Genomic DNA, 16,709 nt, shown 5'->3' with positions numbered 1-16,709 from the left:
ACAGAGTGTGAAGCTGGAGGAACTCTGATTCTAGGAGGGGCTTGTTTTACTCGTAATGGCTTCATTGCAGCTCAGCTACTGATCCTTCAAAATGGATGCCTGTGTGGAGGGGAGGGAAGGCAAGTGCTTGCTAGCTAGGCCCAAACCTGGGAAAAGGCTTACCTGGGCTTGGTGAATTCTGGTCTGAATGGCTTGGGAAGGCCCCTTGGGAAGTGTGGATTCCCATGACCTCTTCCAAGAACAGGAGCGTTTTGATCATCTCTGCCATCTCTTCTCTTGCAGACGTCAGGGACCTTGGACCCGTTCTTGGAGAAGAGAATTGAGGAACTTCCTCAAGTCCACGTTGGCACTCCGTATGTTTCTGCCAGTATCAGCGAGGTTCAATATGTCTCATGAATGTCTTTTGAGCCTGGTATCCTCTACAGCTGTCTCCACGCCAGTATTCTCCATTGTAGCAGAACATCTCTCATCCATGTGTTCGCATCTCTCCTCAATCCGTTCAGCCAGCTTTTTGGCCAGCTTCTCTTCGTGTCTCCCCTAAAGTTGACTTCACCAGGACTGGGCAAGTCTGAAAGTACCTCGGAGCCTCACCAGTAAGCTGATGACAGGCAGATCTTCCACTGTCTGCCCTTTCAGGTTCTGGAAACTGACCTGTGACCTCAGGTCTTTGGGCAGCAGCAGTATCTCGAACTTACACAGCTTCCCGGACCAAACACCTAAGCCAAGCTCCACAGAGGGCGGCAGCCCCTCCATCACACTGATCCACCCACAGAACTCTGCCCGGTTACCTAGGATCCACCAGCCACAACAAGCCTCGCGGTACACACCAACATTCCACCTGGAATCCAACCGCTAACTGCCATCCCCAATGGCTGCTGCATCTTGTCAGTGTTGGGGGAGGGGCTGCATCCAACGAGAGGTTCCTAAGGTAAATGTGATTCTACCCACTAGCGTCCCATGGGCCTTTCTTCTTCCCTCTTTCCTTTTGTTCAGATCTCTATGCACAGTACCAATGGAGGGAAGTGTGTCCCTTTTCAGTTGATGGTTTCACACGTCTTTAAACTTTCTAACAGTTCACAGTACACAGAGACCCACTAAAGGAGACTTATGTTCCTATAATATCCGTACACCCGGAATACATATGCGTCGCCTGATTTCTGCTGAAACACCCGCACTCTCAGGACATGGATCCATTGGTTTCATGGGGGCTGAAATTCCAAGAAATGAAACCAACCCCAATGTGCACTTTGCTGTCAGTCTCTTTTGCTCTTAGTACACTTTGGCAGAGCTACTTGCCTTTGTTATAGGCTTCTTACAATTCTTCTCTACGTAGCCTAGAATATGGCATTCCTTCATCCTGTTGGAAGACATACAAGTCTACATCACGGACTAGGAATCCATTTGATTCCAAATCGGCATTAGGGTTAGGTCACGATATGTTCTTATGAATCAAAATTTACGAATATGAATGCACGCCTCCGAATACAAGTGTGCTGAGTACATGCAAGCCGCGATAATGGGTCGATGCATGCTGAATGATCCTTGACATCACCTTAAGTATTTTCTTTTGAATAATCATGGTTCCCTTGGTAAATATCAGCCAACCGTACCATTTTGGTGTTTGTTTGTTGGTTTGATTCTTTGTTGGTCTGCTTCTCGCTTGTATTGCAAACACGACAGGCCATGCATCTCTCCTTAAGCTTGAAACAGAGAGTCAAATAAGCTGATTCACTTAAGAGAGTGCTTCCAATCACCTATGATTTCCTGCTTCCCTCTCCCATCTTTAGGGTTTTGATGTCCTCCTTGCCTTCTTCTTGTTTCTTCTTTGCCACTCCTGCTCTTCTTGCATTTCCAATAATGGTTTCTTCTTTCCATTTCATCTTGCTGCTTTTCTATTCAGGGTAGATTTCTCAACCATTCTTGTAGGATAAGTTTTGAACTGCTGAATTCTTTTAAGATTTGCCGGTTTGTGGAATTTTCTAGCTCTGCCGTTATTAGGACTGGCGGTCATGTGGCATAGGCTCCCCTAGGTGGCAGCATTTGGCCATTCAGGATATGGTCTGTGTCCTGGCACTCCTCCCTCTCCTGCAATATTGCTGCCGAGATATCAGCTGAATCCCCTCTTGAGGTTCCCTTGTGACTATGTTGTTTCCTCCAGGTGCATTTTAAATCACTGTGATATTCGTGAGCTTTGTTGATTTGGATCATACAGCTGCTGGTAGGTCTATTGGGATTCCACCTCCTTTGGATGCTGTGTAATTCCTGAATTCGCATACATGATTCTTTCTTGGCTTTCAGGAAGTTTCAGTCTGATTTTTCTACAGATAAATTTTCAGACATTTTTTGTTTCCTTATCTCTTGCTTTTCCATCTGGGACCCTTATGAATTCTAGTCTTTCATGCCCTGTCTTAACCCAGGGTTCAACAGCAATGTTTACATTGCTTTGCACTTGCTTTCCTATGTCTGCTTCTGACCGAGGTTTTTCTGATCCCATGTCTTCACAGTCATTCACGCGTCCCTCTGCATTATCTAGTCTGCCTACGACTAAATTTTAGCCCTGATATTATCACATCCATTGAGTTTCCTGATATTTTTTGGCTCGTCTTTAGACTTTCTCTTCCCCTTTTCCGGTATTCTGCCTTATGTGATTCTGACACACTGTTGTTTTTCAGTGATTTCCTGACCTCCATTTTCAACACATGGTCTGGATAGCGTTTTGCAGTCTAGTTGTTTGAAAGCTTATCTTTTGGGCCTTCAATATCTTTGGAACTGAAAATGGTACTTCCTGTTTCTTTTACTGTACTTCTTCACCTCTACTGCTCAGGTAATATCAGGTATGTAATGTGGACTTCTAGGGCTTTGTTAAGTGAAAATTTTAGACTTTTGGCTCTACGCAATTCCATGGGATTTCTGTGCGGACAATTTCTCCTAGACATTGATGCCATATCGTGTTCCTGTGTGTGTTGTCTGGTATATCTCCAATTGCTGTTGTTGCATTAGTTTTGATGAAAAACCAATACTATTTCGATTTGCATAACTTCATTTTGGTAATGCTTATCTCACAATTCTGAAAGTGCGCAGGACACTTCCTCTTGTGGAAATGAAGCTTTTAAAGGTTCTCAGCTCTGCATTCTGCTCTATGTCATTTTGGAGTGTTTCCAAAAGAGCAAACTGAGAGTGCGCTTGTGCTTTGTAGTTCCACGGGAATGTGCCAATGAAAGCAGTTCTTCTCAGAGCTTCTCTGTCTACAGAAACACCAGTGGAAGCATATCTATGGATGTCACATATCAGGGCCTGCTGGAATGATCCCGCAGACCTACCTTGGTGTCCTCGGTGCCGTACCGTGCTGGTGCCATCCAAAATGTAGCATCCGCTTTAGGGAGATAATGCTGTAGGTAATGCTTCCTCTTCTAACGCTGTGGACTTGGACCACTCTTCCTTGTCCTCTCATCCTTGTGGCACGGGTGCACGAAGGCAACCACACAGCTGTTGCGCATCCTGTGCCTCAAACCAAACCATAATCCCAGCCCAGGTTATGAATGTAGCAGATCCTAAGTCTTTTCATTCTGATTTCAAAACCAAGGCCCCCTGGATCCCTCAGACCAGATGAACGATATCTCTGATTCAGCCCCACACGTGCTCTATTGGCAAAATGCCCAATTGGTCCCTGGTCCTGCAGATGCACTGGGTGTGGCCATGGGACATATTGGTAATCTCAACCACGTGACCAGTTTTGATGCTTTATCATTGGTACACATTTTGGTTTGCTCTCTTGATTCGACCCACCACATCCCACAATGCACTCCAGATCCCTGAGACTCAGCGTGTGCCATCATTCGTAGCCCTATCCCTCACAGAACGTTGCCTCTGCTACCTCAAATGTGGCAGCTGGGATCTTGGACTCCGAATCAACTGTGGGGATATTTTGCGCTGGTTTCTTTGAGTTCTGTCAGCCAAGCATCTGCTGTGCACTCTTGTAAATCTCAGCACATCACCTTCTATCCCATGTCTCCTGTCCGCTTGAGAGTGTGCGTCCAAGTTAAACAGAGTTTCACCCTTGTTGCTCCATCACCAGGGGTCAGACCCTCACTGGATTCCATTTCCTGCTTTGCCTTCTCCTGCTTCCAGGTGTCCTGAGGCCTCATCCTGTCTTTGGAAGTAACAGACCTCTCTTCGGCAAGTGTCCTGTGCCAAGGGCTGGGTGAGTGGATGTTTCCATTGCTCTGTTCATGGGAGCGAGTGAGTGCAGGTTGCACTTCTTCTCTGCCAACTGGGCATCGATGAATCAACACTATCCAGATACATTTCACAGAAATGTGATATTTGCTTAGCTCTTTGTTTCTATACAGCCGTGGTGGGAGGGATGGTCCGAATACACCTGTTTTGACATTGTGTTGATATCTCATTTGCAGTCTTTAAGAAGTTTAAAAGAATTCATTTACATGTTTTGGGAGTTATACGAAAATGAAGTTATTTTTTGAAACACACTCAATCGACCTAGAAGCCAGACTTGTCAATTTTGGTAACATTTTGTCAGCTCGACGGAAAACCTAGACAGATAGAATGCAAATTGGCAGTCCAAACTGTTAAAGGGTTCATGTCGGCTCTTTACGGTTGAAGCCTCCGAAACCAACAGGAACCATGAAATAACTATTGGAAACTTGAAATAACCCCCAAACTTGGATACACTTGTGCATTGGTGCCCTTTACTCCCAATGACACCTACTGGCCAATATTGGCATTTCAAGGGGTAACATCCCTCTCTAGGAAAATACAAGAGGAAAGAAACCAAATGTATACATTTAGGTTTGAATCCAAAAGCACCTAGAGGCATTCTAGCTAGGAGAACCCTGCTGCAATTATGCTAGTCTATGGAGAACCAGGTGTTCTTCTATCAGTGATGAGAACGCTTAATCATCCGATCATGTTGGGTAAAGCCATTTAACGCAACCAAGTCTGCACCCGCATGATATAGTGCCCACGGGGGCTTGACTCAAGTGAAAGACGATCCACATAAGCTGTGTCTTTTATATCATTGGCGACTTTTACAGTACAGTTCTCTTTCTGACTTGTACTATTTACCTATACTGTCTTGAAAAATTGAGGCCTAATACAGATTCAAGTTCAGTCAGATTCCCCTCTCTTACCACACTCCCTTCACCCCAGGGAAGACATAAACACAACATTTGCTGAATCTAGCGGAAGGCCATCGTTTCTAGGTGTGAGCTAAGTATTCAATTCCTATCTATTTCAGCCAAGTTTATTGGACCTTTAAGGAGTTCACTGTTGTTCACAGAGTGTGAAGCTGGAGGAACTCTGATTCTAGGAGGGGCTTGTTTTACTCGTAATGGCTTCATTGCAGCTCAGCTACTGATCCTTCAAAATGGATGCCTGTGTGGAGGGGAGGGAAGGCAAGTGCTTGCTAGCTAGGCCCAAACCTGGGAAAAGGCTTACCTGGGCTTGGTGAATTCTGGTCTGAATGGCTTGGGAAGGCCCCTTGGGAAGTGTGGATTCCCATGACCTCTTCCAAGAACAGGAGCGTTTTGATCATCTCTGCCATCTCTTCTCTTGCAGACGTCAGGGACCTTGGACCCGTTCTTGGAGAAGAGAATTGAGGAACTTCCTCAAGTCCACGTTGGCACTCCGTATGTTTCTGCCAGTATCAGCGAGGTTCAATATGTCTCATGAATGTCTTTTGAGCCTGGTATCCTCTACAGCTGTCTCCACGCCAGTATTCTCCATTGTAGCAGAACATCTCTCATCCATGTGTTCGCATCTCTCCTCAATCCGTTCAGCCAGCTTTTCGGCCAGCTTCTCTTCGTGTCTCCCCTAAAGTTGACTTCACCAGGACTGGGCAAGTCTGAAAGTACCTCGGAGCCTCACCAGTAAGCTGATGACAGGCAGATCTTCCACTGTCTGCCCTTTCAGGTTCTGGAAACTGACCTGTGACCTCAGGTCTTTGGGCAGCAGCAGTATCTCGAACTTACACAGCTTCCCGGACCAAACACCTAAGCCAAGCTCCACAGAGGGCGGCAGCCCCTCCATCACACTGATCCACCCACAGAACTCTGCCCGGTTACCTAGGATCCAACAGCCACAACAAGCCTCGCGGTACACACCAACATTCCACCTGGAATCCAACCGCTAACTGCCATCCCCAATGGCTGCTGCATCTTGTCAGTGTTGGGGGAGGGGCTGCATCCGACGAGAGGTTCCTAAGGTAAATGTGATTCTACCCACTAGCGTCCCATGGGCCTTTCTTCTTCCCTCTTTCCTTTTGTTCAGATCTCTATGCACAGTACCAATGGAGGGAAGTGTGTCCCTTTTCAGTTGATGGTTTCACACGTCTTTAAACTTTCTAACAGTTCACAGTACACAGAGACCCACTAAAGGAGACTTATGTTCCTATAATATCCGTACACCCGGAATACATATGCGTCGCCTGATTTCTGCTGAAACACCCGCACTCTCAGGACATGGATCCATTGGTTTCATGGGGGCTGAAATTCCAAGAAATGAAACCAACCCCAATGTGCACTTTGCTGTCAGTCTCTTTTGCTCTTAGTACACTTTGGCAGAGCTACTTGCCTTTGTTATAGGCTTCTTACAATTCTTCTCTACGTAGCCTAGAATATGGCATTCCTTCATCCTGTTGGAAGACATACAAGTCTACATCACGGACTAGGAATCCATTTGATTCCAAATCGGCATTAGGGTTAGGTCACGATATGTTCTTATGAATCAAAATTTACGAATATGAATGCACGCCTCCGAATACAAGTGTGCTGAGTACATGCAAGCCGCGATAATGGGTCGATGCATGCTGAATGATCCTTGACATCACCTTAAGTATTTTCTTTTGAATAATCATGGTTCCCTTGGTAAATATCAGCCAACCGTACCATTTTGGTGTTTGTTTGTTGGTTTGATTCTTTGTTGGTCTGCTTCTCGCTTGTATTGCAAACACGACAGGCCATGCATCTCTCCTTAAGCTTGAAACAGAGAGTCAAATAAGCTGATTCACTTAAGAGAGTGCTTCCAATCACCTATGATTTCCTGCTTCCCTCTCCCATCTTTAGGGTTTTGATGTCCTCCTTGCCTTCTTCTTGTTTCTTCTTTGCCACTCCTGCTCTTCTTGCATTTCCAATAATGGTTTCTTCTTTCCATTTCATCTTGCTGCTTTTCTATTCAGGGTAGATTTCTCAACCATTCTTGTAGGATACGTTTTGAACTGCTGAATTCTTTTAAGATTTGCCGGTTTGTGGAATTTTCTAGCTCTGCCGTTATTAGGACTGGCGGTCATGTGGCATAGGCTCCCCTAGGTGGCAGCATTTGGCCATTCAGGATATGGTCTGTGTCCTGGCACTCCTCCCTCTCCTGCAATATTGCTGCAGAGATATCATCTGAAACCCCTCTGGAGGATACCTTGTGACTATGTTGTTTCCTCCAGGTGCATTTTATATCTCTGGGATATTCGTGAACTTTGTTGATTTGAATCATACAGCTGCTGGTAGGTCTATTGTGATTCCAGCTCTTTTGGATGCTGTGTAATTCCTGAACTCGCTTAGATGATTCTTTCTTGGCTTTCAGCAAGTTTCAGTCTGATTTTTCTACAGATATATCTTCAGACATTTTTGTTTCTTTATCTCTTTCTTTTCCATCTGGGACTCTTATGAATTCTTGTTTTTCATGCCCTGTCTTAACCCAGGATTCAACAGCAATGTTTTCATTGGTTTGCACTTGATTTCCTTTGTCCGCTTCTGACCAAGGGGTTTCTGTTCCCCTGTCTTCACAGTCATTCACGCGTCCCTCTGCATTATCTAGTCTGCCTACGACTAAATTTTAGCCCTGATATTATCACATCCATTGAGTTTCCTGATATTTTTTGGCTCGTCTTTAGACTTTCTCTTCCCCTTTTCCGGTATTCTGCCTTATGTGATTCTGACACACTGTTGTTTTTCAGTGATTTCCTGACCTCCATTTTCAACACATGGTCTGGATAGCGTTTTGCAGTCTAGTTGTTTGAAAGCTTATCTTTTGGGCCTTCAATATCTTTGGAACTGAAAATGGTACTTCCTGTTTCTTTTACTGTACTTCTTCACCTCTACTGCTCAGGTAATATCAGGTATGTAATGTGGACTTCTAGGGCTTTGTTAAGTGAAAATTTTAGACTTTTGGCTCTACGCAATTCCATGGGATTTCTGTGCGGACAATTTCTCCTAGACATTGATGCCATATCGTGTTCCTGTGTGTGTTGTCTGGTATATCTCCAATTGCTGTTGTTGCATTAGTTTTGATGAAAAACCAATACTATTTCGATTTGCATAACTTCATTTTGGTAATGCTTATCTCACAATTCTGAAAGTGCGCAGGACACTTCCTCTTGTGGAAATGAAGCTTTTAAAGGTTCTCAGCTCTGCATTCTGCTCTATGTCATTTTGGAGTGTTTCCAAAAGAGCAAACTGAGAGTGCGCTTGTGCTTTGTAGTTCCACGGGAATGTGCCAATGAAAGCAGTTCTTCTCAGAGCTTCTCTGTCTACAGAAACACCAGTGGAAGCATATCTATGGATGTCACATATCAGGGCCTGCTGGAATGATCCCGCAGACCTACCTTGGTGTCCTCGGTGCCGTACCGTGCTGGTGCCATCCAAAATGTAGCATCCGCTTTAGGGAGATAATGCTGTAGGTAATGCTTCCTCTTCTAACGCTGTGGACTTGGACCACTCTTCCTTGTCCTCTCATCCTTGTGGCACGGGTGCACGAAGGCAACCACACAGCTGTTGCGCATCCTGTGCCTCAAACCAAACCATAATCCCAGCCCAGGTTATGAATGTAGCAGATCCTAAGTCTTTTCATTCTGATTTCAAAACCAAGGCCCCCTGGATCCCTCAGACCAGATGAACGATATCTCTGATTCAGCCCCACACGTGCTCTATTGGCAAAATGCCCAATTGGTCCCTGGTCCTGCAGATGCACTGGGTGTGGCCATGGGACATATTGGTAATCTCAACCACGTGACCAGTTTTGATGCTTTATCATTGGTACACATTTTGGTTTGCTCTCTTGATTCGACCCACCACATCCCACAATGCACTCCAGATCCCTGAGACTCAGCGTGTGCCATCATTCGTAGCCCTATCCCTCACAGAACGTTGCCTCTGCTACCTCAAATGTGGCAGCTGGGATCTTGGACTCCGAATCAACTGTGGGGATATTTTGCGCTGGTTTCTTTGAGTTCTGTCAGCCAAGCATCTGCTGTGCACTCTTGTAAATCTCAGCACATCACCTTCTATCCCATGTCTCCTGTCCGCTTGAGAGTGTGCGTCCAAGTTAAACAGAGTTTCACCCTTGTTGCTCCATCACCAGGGGTCAGACCCTCACTGGATTCCATTTCCTGCTTTGCCTTCTCCTGCTTCCAGGTGTCCTGAGGCCTCATCCTGTCTTTGGAAGTAACAGACCTCTCTTCGGCAAGTGTCCTGTGCCAAGGGCTGGGTGAGTGGATGTTTCCATTGCTCTGTTCATGGGAGCGAGTGAGTGCAGGTTGCACTTCTTCTCTGCCAACTGGGCATCGATGAATCAACACTATCCAGATACATTTCACAGAAATGTGATATTTGCTTAGCTCTTTGTTTCTATACAGCCGTGGTGGGAGGGATGGTCCGAATACACCTGTTTTGACATTGTGTTGATATCTCATTTGCAGTCTTTAAGAAGTTTAAAAGAATTCATTTACATGTTTTGGGAGTTATACGAAAATGAAGTTATTTTTTGAAACACACTCAATCGACCTAGAAGCCAGACTTGTCAATTTTGGTAACATTTTGTCAGCTCGACGGAAAACCTAGACAGATAGAATGCAAATTGGCAGTCCAAACTGTTAAAGGGTTCATGTCGGCTCTTTACGGTTGAAGCCTCCGAAACCAACAGGAACCATGAAATAACTATTGGAAACTTGAAATAACCCCCAAACTTGGATACACTTGTGCATTGGTGCCCTTTACTCCCAATGACACCTACTGGCCAATATTGGCATTTCAAGGGGTAACATCCCTCTCTAGGAAAATACAAGAGGAAAGAAACCAAATGTATACATTTAGGTTTGAATCCAAAAGCACCTAGAGGCATTCTAGCTAGGAGAACCCTGCTGCAATTATGCTAGTCTATGGAGAACCAGGTGTTCTTCTATCAGTGATGAGAACGCTTAATCATCCGATCATGTTGGGTAAAGCCATTTAACGCAACCAAGTCTGCACCCGCATGATATAGTGCCCACGGGGGCTTGACTCAAGTGAAAGACGATCCACATAAGCTGTGTCTTTTATATCATTGGCGACTTTTACAGTACAGTTCTCTTTCTGACTTGTACTATTTACCTATACTGTCTTGAAAAATTGAGGCCTAATACAGATTCAAGTTCAGTCAGATTCCCCTCTCTTACCACACTCCCTTCACCCCAGGGAAGACATAAACACAACATTTGCTGAATCTAGCGGAAGGCCATCGTTTCTAGGTGTGAGCTAAGTATTCAATTCCTATCTATTTCAGCCAAGTTTATTGGACCTTTAAGGAGTTCACTGTTGTTCACAGAGTGTGAAGCTGGAGGAACTCTGATTCTAGGAGGGGCTTGTTTTACTCGTAATGGCTTCATTGCAGCTCAGCTACTGATCCTTCAAAATGGATGCCTGTGTGGAGGGGAGGGAAGGCAAGTGCTTGCTAGCTAGGCCCAAACCTGGGAAAAGGCTTACCTGGGCTTGGTGAATTCTGGTCTGAATGGCTTGGGAAGGCCCCTTGGGAAGTGTGGATTCCCATGACCTCTTCCAAGAACAGGAGCGTTTTGATCATCTCTGCCATCTCTTCTCTTGCAGACGTCAGGGACCTTGGACCCGTTCTTGGAGAAGAGAATTGAGGAACTTCCTCAAGTCCACGTTGGCACTCCGTATGTTTCTGCCAGTATCAGCGAGGTTCAATATGTCTCATGAATGTCTTTTGAGCCTGGTATCCTCTACAGCTGTCTCCACGCCAGTATTCTCCATTGTAGCAGAACATCTCTCATCCATGTGTTCGCATCTCTCCTCAATCCGTTCAGCCAGCTTTTCGGCCAGCTTCTCTTCGTGTCTCCCCTAAAGTTGACTTCACCAGGACTGGGCAAGTCTGAAAGTACCTCGGAGCCTCACCAGTAAGCTGATGACAGGCAGATCTTCCACTGTCTGCCCTTTCAGGTTCTGGAAACTGACCTGTGACCTCAGGTCTTTGGGCAGCAGCAGTATCTCGAACTTACACAGCTTCCCGGACCAAACACCTAAGCCAAGCTCCACAGAGGGCGGCAGCCCCTCCATCACACTGATCCACCCACAGAACTCTGCCCGGTTACCTAGGATCCAACAGCCACAACAAGCCTCGCGGTACACACCAACATTCCACCTGGAATCCAACCGCTAACTGCCATCCCCAATGGCTGCTGCATCTTGTCAGTGTTGGGGGAGGGGCTGCATCCGACGAGAGGTTCCTAAGGTAAATGTGATTCTACCCACTAGCGTCCCATGGGCCTTTCTTCTTCCCTCTTTCCTTTTGTTCAGATCTCTATGCACAGTACCAATGGAGGGAAGTGTGTCCCTTTTCAGTTGATGGTTTCACACGTCTTTAAACTTTCTAACAGTTCACAGTACACAGAGACCCACTAAAGGAGACTTATGTTCCTATAATATCCGTACACCCGGAATACATATGCGTCGCCTGATTTCTGCTGAAACACCCGCACTCTCAGGACATGGATCCATTGGTTTCATGGGGGCTGAAATTCCAAGAAATGAAACCAACCCCAATGTGCACTTTGCTGTCAGTCTCTTTTGCTCTTAGTACACTTTGGCAGAGCTACTTGCCTTTGTTATAGGCTTCTTACAATTCTTCTCTACGTAGCCTAGAATATGGCATTCCTTCATCCTGTTGGAAGACATACAAGTCTACATCACGGACTAGGAATCCATTTGATTCCAAATCGGCATTAGGGTTAGGTCACGATATGTTCTTATGAATCAAAATTTACGAATATGAATGCACGCCTCCGAATACAAGTGTGCTGAGTACATGCAAGCCGCGATAATGGGTCGATGCATGCTGAATGATCCTTGACATCACCTTAAGTATTTTCTTTTGAATAATCATGGTTCCCTTGGTAAATATCAGCCAACCGTACCATTTTGGTGTTTGTTTGTTGGTTTGATTCTTTGTTGGTCTGCTTCTCGCTTGTATTGCAAACACGACAGGCCATGCATCTCTCCTTAAGCTTGAAACAGAGAGTCAAATAAGCTGATTCACTTAAGAGAGTGCTTCCAATCACCTATGATTTCCTGCTTCCCTCTCCCATCTTTAGGGTTTTGATGTCCTCCTTGCCTTCTTCTTGTTTCTTCTTTGCCACTCCTGCTCTTCTTGCATTTCCAATAATGGTTTCTTCTTTCCATTTCATCTTGCTGCTTTTCTATTCAGGGTAGATTTCTCAACCATTCTTGTAGGATACGTTTTGAACTGCTGAATTCTTTTAAGATTTGCCGGTTTGTGGAATTTTCTAGCTCTGCCGTTATTAGGACTGGCGGTCATGTGGCATAGGCTCCCCTAGGTGGCAGCATTTGGCCATTCAGGATATGGTCTGTGTCCTGGCACTCCTCCCTCTCCTGCAATATTGCTGCAGAGATATCATCTGAAACCCCTCTGGAGGATACCTTGTGACTATGTTGTTTCCTCCAGGTGCATTTTATATCTCTGGGATATTCGTGAACTTTGTTGATTTGAATCATACAGCTGCTGGTAGGTCTATTGTGATTCCAGCTCTTTTGGATGCTGTGTAATTCCTGAACTCGCTTAGATGATTCTTTCTTGGCTTTCAGCAAGTTTCAGTCTGATTTTTCTACAGATATATCTTCAGACATTTTTGTTTCTTTATCTCTTTCTTTTCCATCTGGGACTCTTATGAATTCTTGTTTTTCATGCCCTGTCTTAACCCAGGATTCAACAGCAATGTTTTCATTGGTTTGCACTTGATTTCCTTTGTCCGCTTCTGACCAAGGGGTTTCTGTTCCCCTGTCTTCACAGTCATTCACGCGTCCCTCTGCATTATCTAGTCTGCTTACGACTGAATTTTAGCCCTGATTTTATCACATCCATTGAGATTCCTGATACTTTTTGGCTCGTCTTTAGACTTTGTCTTCCCCTTTTCTGGTATTCTGCCCTTTGTGATTCTGAGACACTGTTGTTTTTAGTGCTTTCCTGACCTACATTTTCAACAATTGGTCTGGATAGCGTTTTGCAGTCTAGTTGTTTGAAAGCTTATCTTTTGGTCCTTCAATATCTTTGGAACTGAAAATGGTACTTCCTGTTTCTTTTGCTGTACTTCTTCATCTCTACTCGTCAGGTAATATCAGGAATCTAATGTAGATTTGTAGGGCTTTGTTAAGTGAATATTTTAGGCTCTTGGCTCTACGGAATTCCATGGAATTTCTGTGAGGACAATTTCTCCTAGACATTGATGCCATATTTTGTTCCTGTGTGTGTTGTCTGGTATATCTCCAATTGCTGGTGTTGCATTAGTTTTGATGAACAACCCATACTATTTCGATTAGCATAACTTCATTTTGATTACGCTTATCTCACAATTCTGAAAGTGTGCAGGACACTTCCTCTTGTGGAAATGAAGCTTCTAAAAGTTCTGAGCTCTGCATTCTGCTCTATGTCATTTTGGAGTGTTTCCAAAACAGCAAACTGAGAGTGCGCTTGTGCTTTGTAGTGCCACTGGAATGTCCCAATGGAAGCAGTTTTTCTCAGAGCTTCTATGTCTACAGAAACAACAGTGGAAGCATATCTATGGTTGTCACACATCAGGGCCTGCTGGAATGATCCCGCAGACCTACCTTGGTGTCCTCGGTGCCGTACCGTGCCGCTGCCATTCAAAATGTAGCATCCGATTTTGGGAGATAGTGCTGAAGGAAATGCTTCCTCTTCTCATGCTGTGGTCTTGGACCACTCTTCCTTGTCCTCTCATCATTGTGGCACGGGTGCACGAAGGCAATCACAGAGCTGTTGCGCATCCTGTGCCTCAAACCAAACCATAATCCCAGCCCAGGTTATGAATGAAGCAGATCCTAAGGCTTTTCATTCTGATTTCAAACCCATGGCCCCCTGGACCCCTCAGACCAGATGCACGATAGCACTGATTCAGCCCCACACGTGCTCTATTGGCAAAATGCCCAATTGGTCCCTGGTCCTGCAGATGCACTGGTGTGGCCATGGGACATATCGGTAATCTCAACCACGCGACCAGTGTGGTTGCTTTATCATTGGTACACAGTTCGGTTTGCTCTCTTGATTCGACCCACCACATCCCACAATGCACTCCAGATCCCTGAGACTCAGCGTGTGCCATCATCCGTAGCCCTATCCCTCACTGACCGTTTCCTCTGCTACCTCAAATTTGGCAGCTGGGATCTTGGTCTCAGAATCAACTGTGGGGATATTTTGCGCTGGTTTCTTTGAGTTCTCTCAGCCAAGCATCTACTGTGCACTCTTGTAAATCTCAGCACATCACCTTCAATCCCATGTCCCCTGTCCGCTTGAGAGTGTGCGTCCAAATTAAACACAGTTCACCCTTGCTGCTCCATCACCAGGGGTCAGACCCTGCACTGTTTTCCATTCCCTGCTTTGCCTTCTCCGGCTTCCAGGTGTCCTGAGGCCTCATCCTGTCTTTGGAAATAACAGACCTCTCTTCGGCCAGTATCCTGTGCCAAATGCTGGGTGAGTTGGTGCTTCCATTCCTCTGTACATGGGAGCGAGTGAGTGCAGGTTGCACTTCTTCTCTGCCACCTGGGCATCGATGAATCTACACTATCCAGATACATTTCACAGAAATGTGATATTTGCTTAGCTCTTTGTTTCTATACAGCCGTGGTGGGAGGGATTGTCCGAAGACACCTGTTTTAACATTGTGTTCATATCTCATTTGCAGTCTTTAAGAAGTTTAGCAGAATTCATTTACATGTTTTAGGAGTTATACGAAAATGAATTATTTTTGAAACACACTCAATCGACCTAGAAGCCAGACTTGTCAATTTTCTAACATTTTGTCAGCTCTACGGAAAACCTAGACAGATAGAATGCAAACTAGCAGTCCAAACTATTAAAGGGGTCATGTCAGCTCTTTACGGTTGAAGCCTCTGAACCCAACAGGAACCATGAAATAACTATTGGAAATATGAAATAACCCCATCCTTGGATACACTTGTGCATGTTGTGCACTTTACTCCCAATGACACCTACAGGCCAATGTTGGCATTTCTGGGGGAACATCCCTCTCTAGGAAAATACAAGGGAAAACAAACCAAATAAATACATTTAGGTTTGAATCCAAAAGCACCTAGAGGCATTGTAGTTCAGGGAACCCTGCTGCAGCTATGCTAGGCTATTGAGAACCAAGTGTTCTCCTATCAGTGATGAGATACTTTAATCATCCGATCATGTTGGGTAAAGCAATTGAACGCAACCAAGTCTGCACCACATGATATAGTGCCCCCGGGGGCTTGACTCAAGTGAAAGAATGTCCACATAGCTGTGTCTTTAATGTCATTGGCGACTTTTACAGTTCAGTTCACTATCTGATTCTAATATTTACCTAGACTGTCTTGAAAAACTGAGGCCTAATACATATTCAAGTTCAGTCAAAGATTCCCCTCACTTACCACACTCCCTTCACCCCAGAGAAGACATAAACCCAGCAATTGCGGAATCTAGTGGAAGGCCATCGTTTCTTTGTGGGAGGTAAGTATTCAATCACTATATATTTCAGTCGAGACTATTTGACCTTTAAGGAGATCACTGTTGTTCACAGAGTGTGAAGCTGGAGGAACTCTGGTTCTAGGAGGGGCTTGCCATTCTCGTACTGGCTTCATTACAGCTCAGGTTCTGTTCCTTCAAATGGATGCCTGAGTAGAGGGGAGGGAAGGGCAAGTGCTTGAGAGCTAGGCCCCAACCTGGGAAAAGACATACCTGGGCTTGGTGCATTTTGGTCTCTAGGGCTTGGAAATGACCCTTGGGACGTGTGGATTCTCACGACCTCTTCCAAGAACATGAGCGTTTTGATCATCTCTGCCATCTCTTCTTTTGCAGACGTCAGGGATCTTGGACCCGTTCTTGGAGCAGAGAATCGAGGAACTTCCTCAAATCCACGTTGGCACTCCGTAGGTTTCTGCCAGGATCAGCAAGGTTCAATATGTCTCATGAATATCTTTCGAGCCTGGTATCCTCTACAGCTCTCTCCAGGCCAGTATTCTCCACTGTAGCACAACATCTCTCATCAATGTGTTCGCATCTCTCCTCAATCCGTTCAGCCAGCTTTTCGGCCAGCTTCTCTTTGTGTCTCCCCTAAAGTCGACTTCCACAGGACTGAGCAATTCTGACAGTACCTCGGAGCCTCACCAGTAAGCTGATGACAGGCAGATCTTCCACTGTCTGCTCTTTCAGGTTCTGGAAACTAACCCGTGAACTCAGGTCTTTGGGCAGCAGCAATATCTTGAACTGACACAGCTTCCCGGACCAAACACCTAAGCCAAGCTCCACAGAGGGCGGCAGCCCCTCCATCACACTGATCCACCCACAGAACTCTGCCCGGTTACCTAGGATCCAACAGCCACAACAAGCCTCGCGGTACACACCAATATTCCACCTGG

General features: G+C 45.4%; 1 long non-coding RNA gene across 1 annotated transcript; it reads left to right on the top strand.

Annotated features, from left to right (window-relative positions):
* The first annotated feature begins 747 nt into the window (after positions 1-747).
* Positions 748-16,286, top strand: LOC140690408 (uncharacterized). Its single transcript, XR_012065678.1, has 3 exons — positions 748-928; positions 15,830-15,942; positions 16,150-16,286. It is a non-coding gene; the product is annotated as an uncharacterized lncRNA (long non-coding RNA).
* Positions 16,287-16,709: the final 423 nt, after the last annotated feature.

The sequence above is a fragment of the Vicugna pacos genome, chromosome 30, assembly GCF_048564905.1.
Source record: "Vicugna pacos chromosome 30, VicPac4, whole genome shotgun sequence".
Lineage (NCBI taxonomy): Eukaryota > Metazoa > Chordata > Mammalia > Artiodactyla > Camelidae > Vicugna > Vicugna pacos.
The sequence above is the reverse complement of the archived record's forward strand: the minus strand, read 5'-3'. Positions and strand labels throughout refer to the sequence as shown.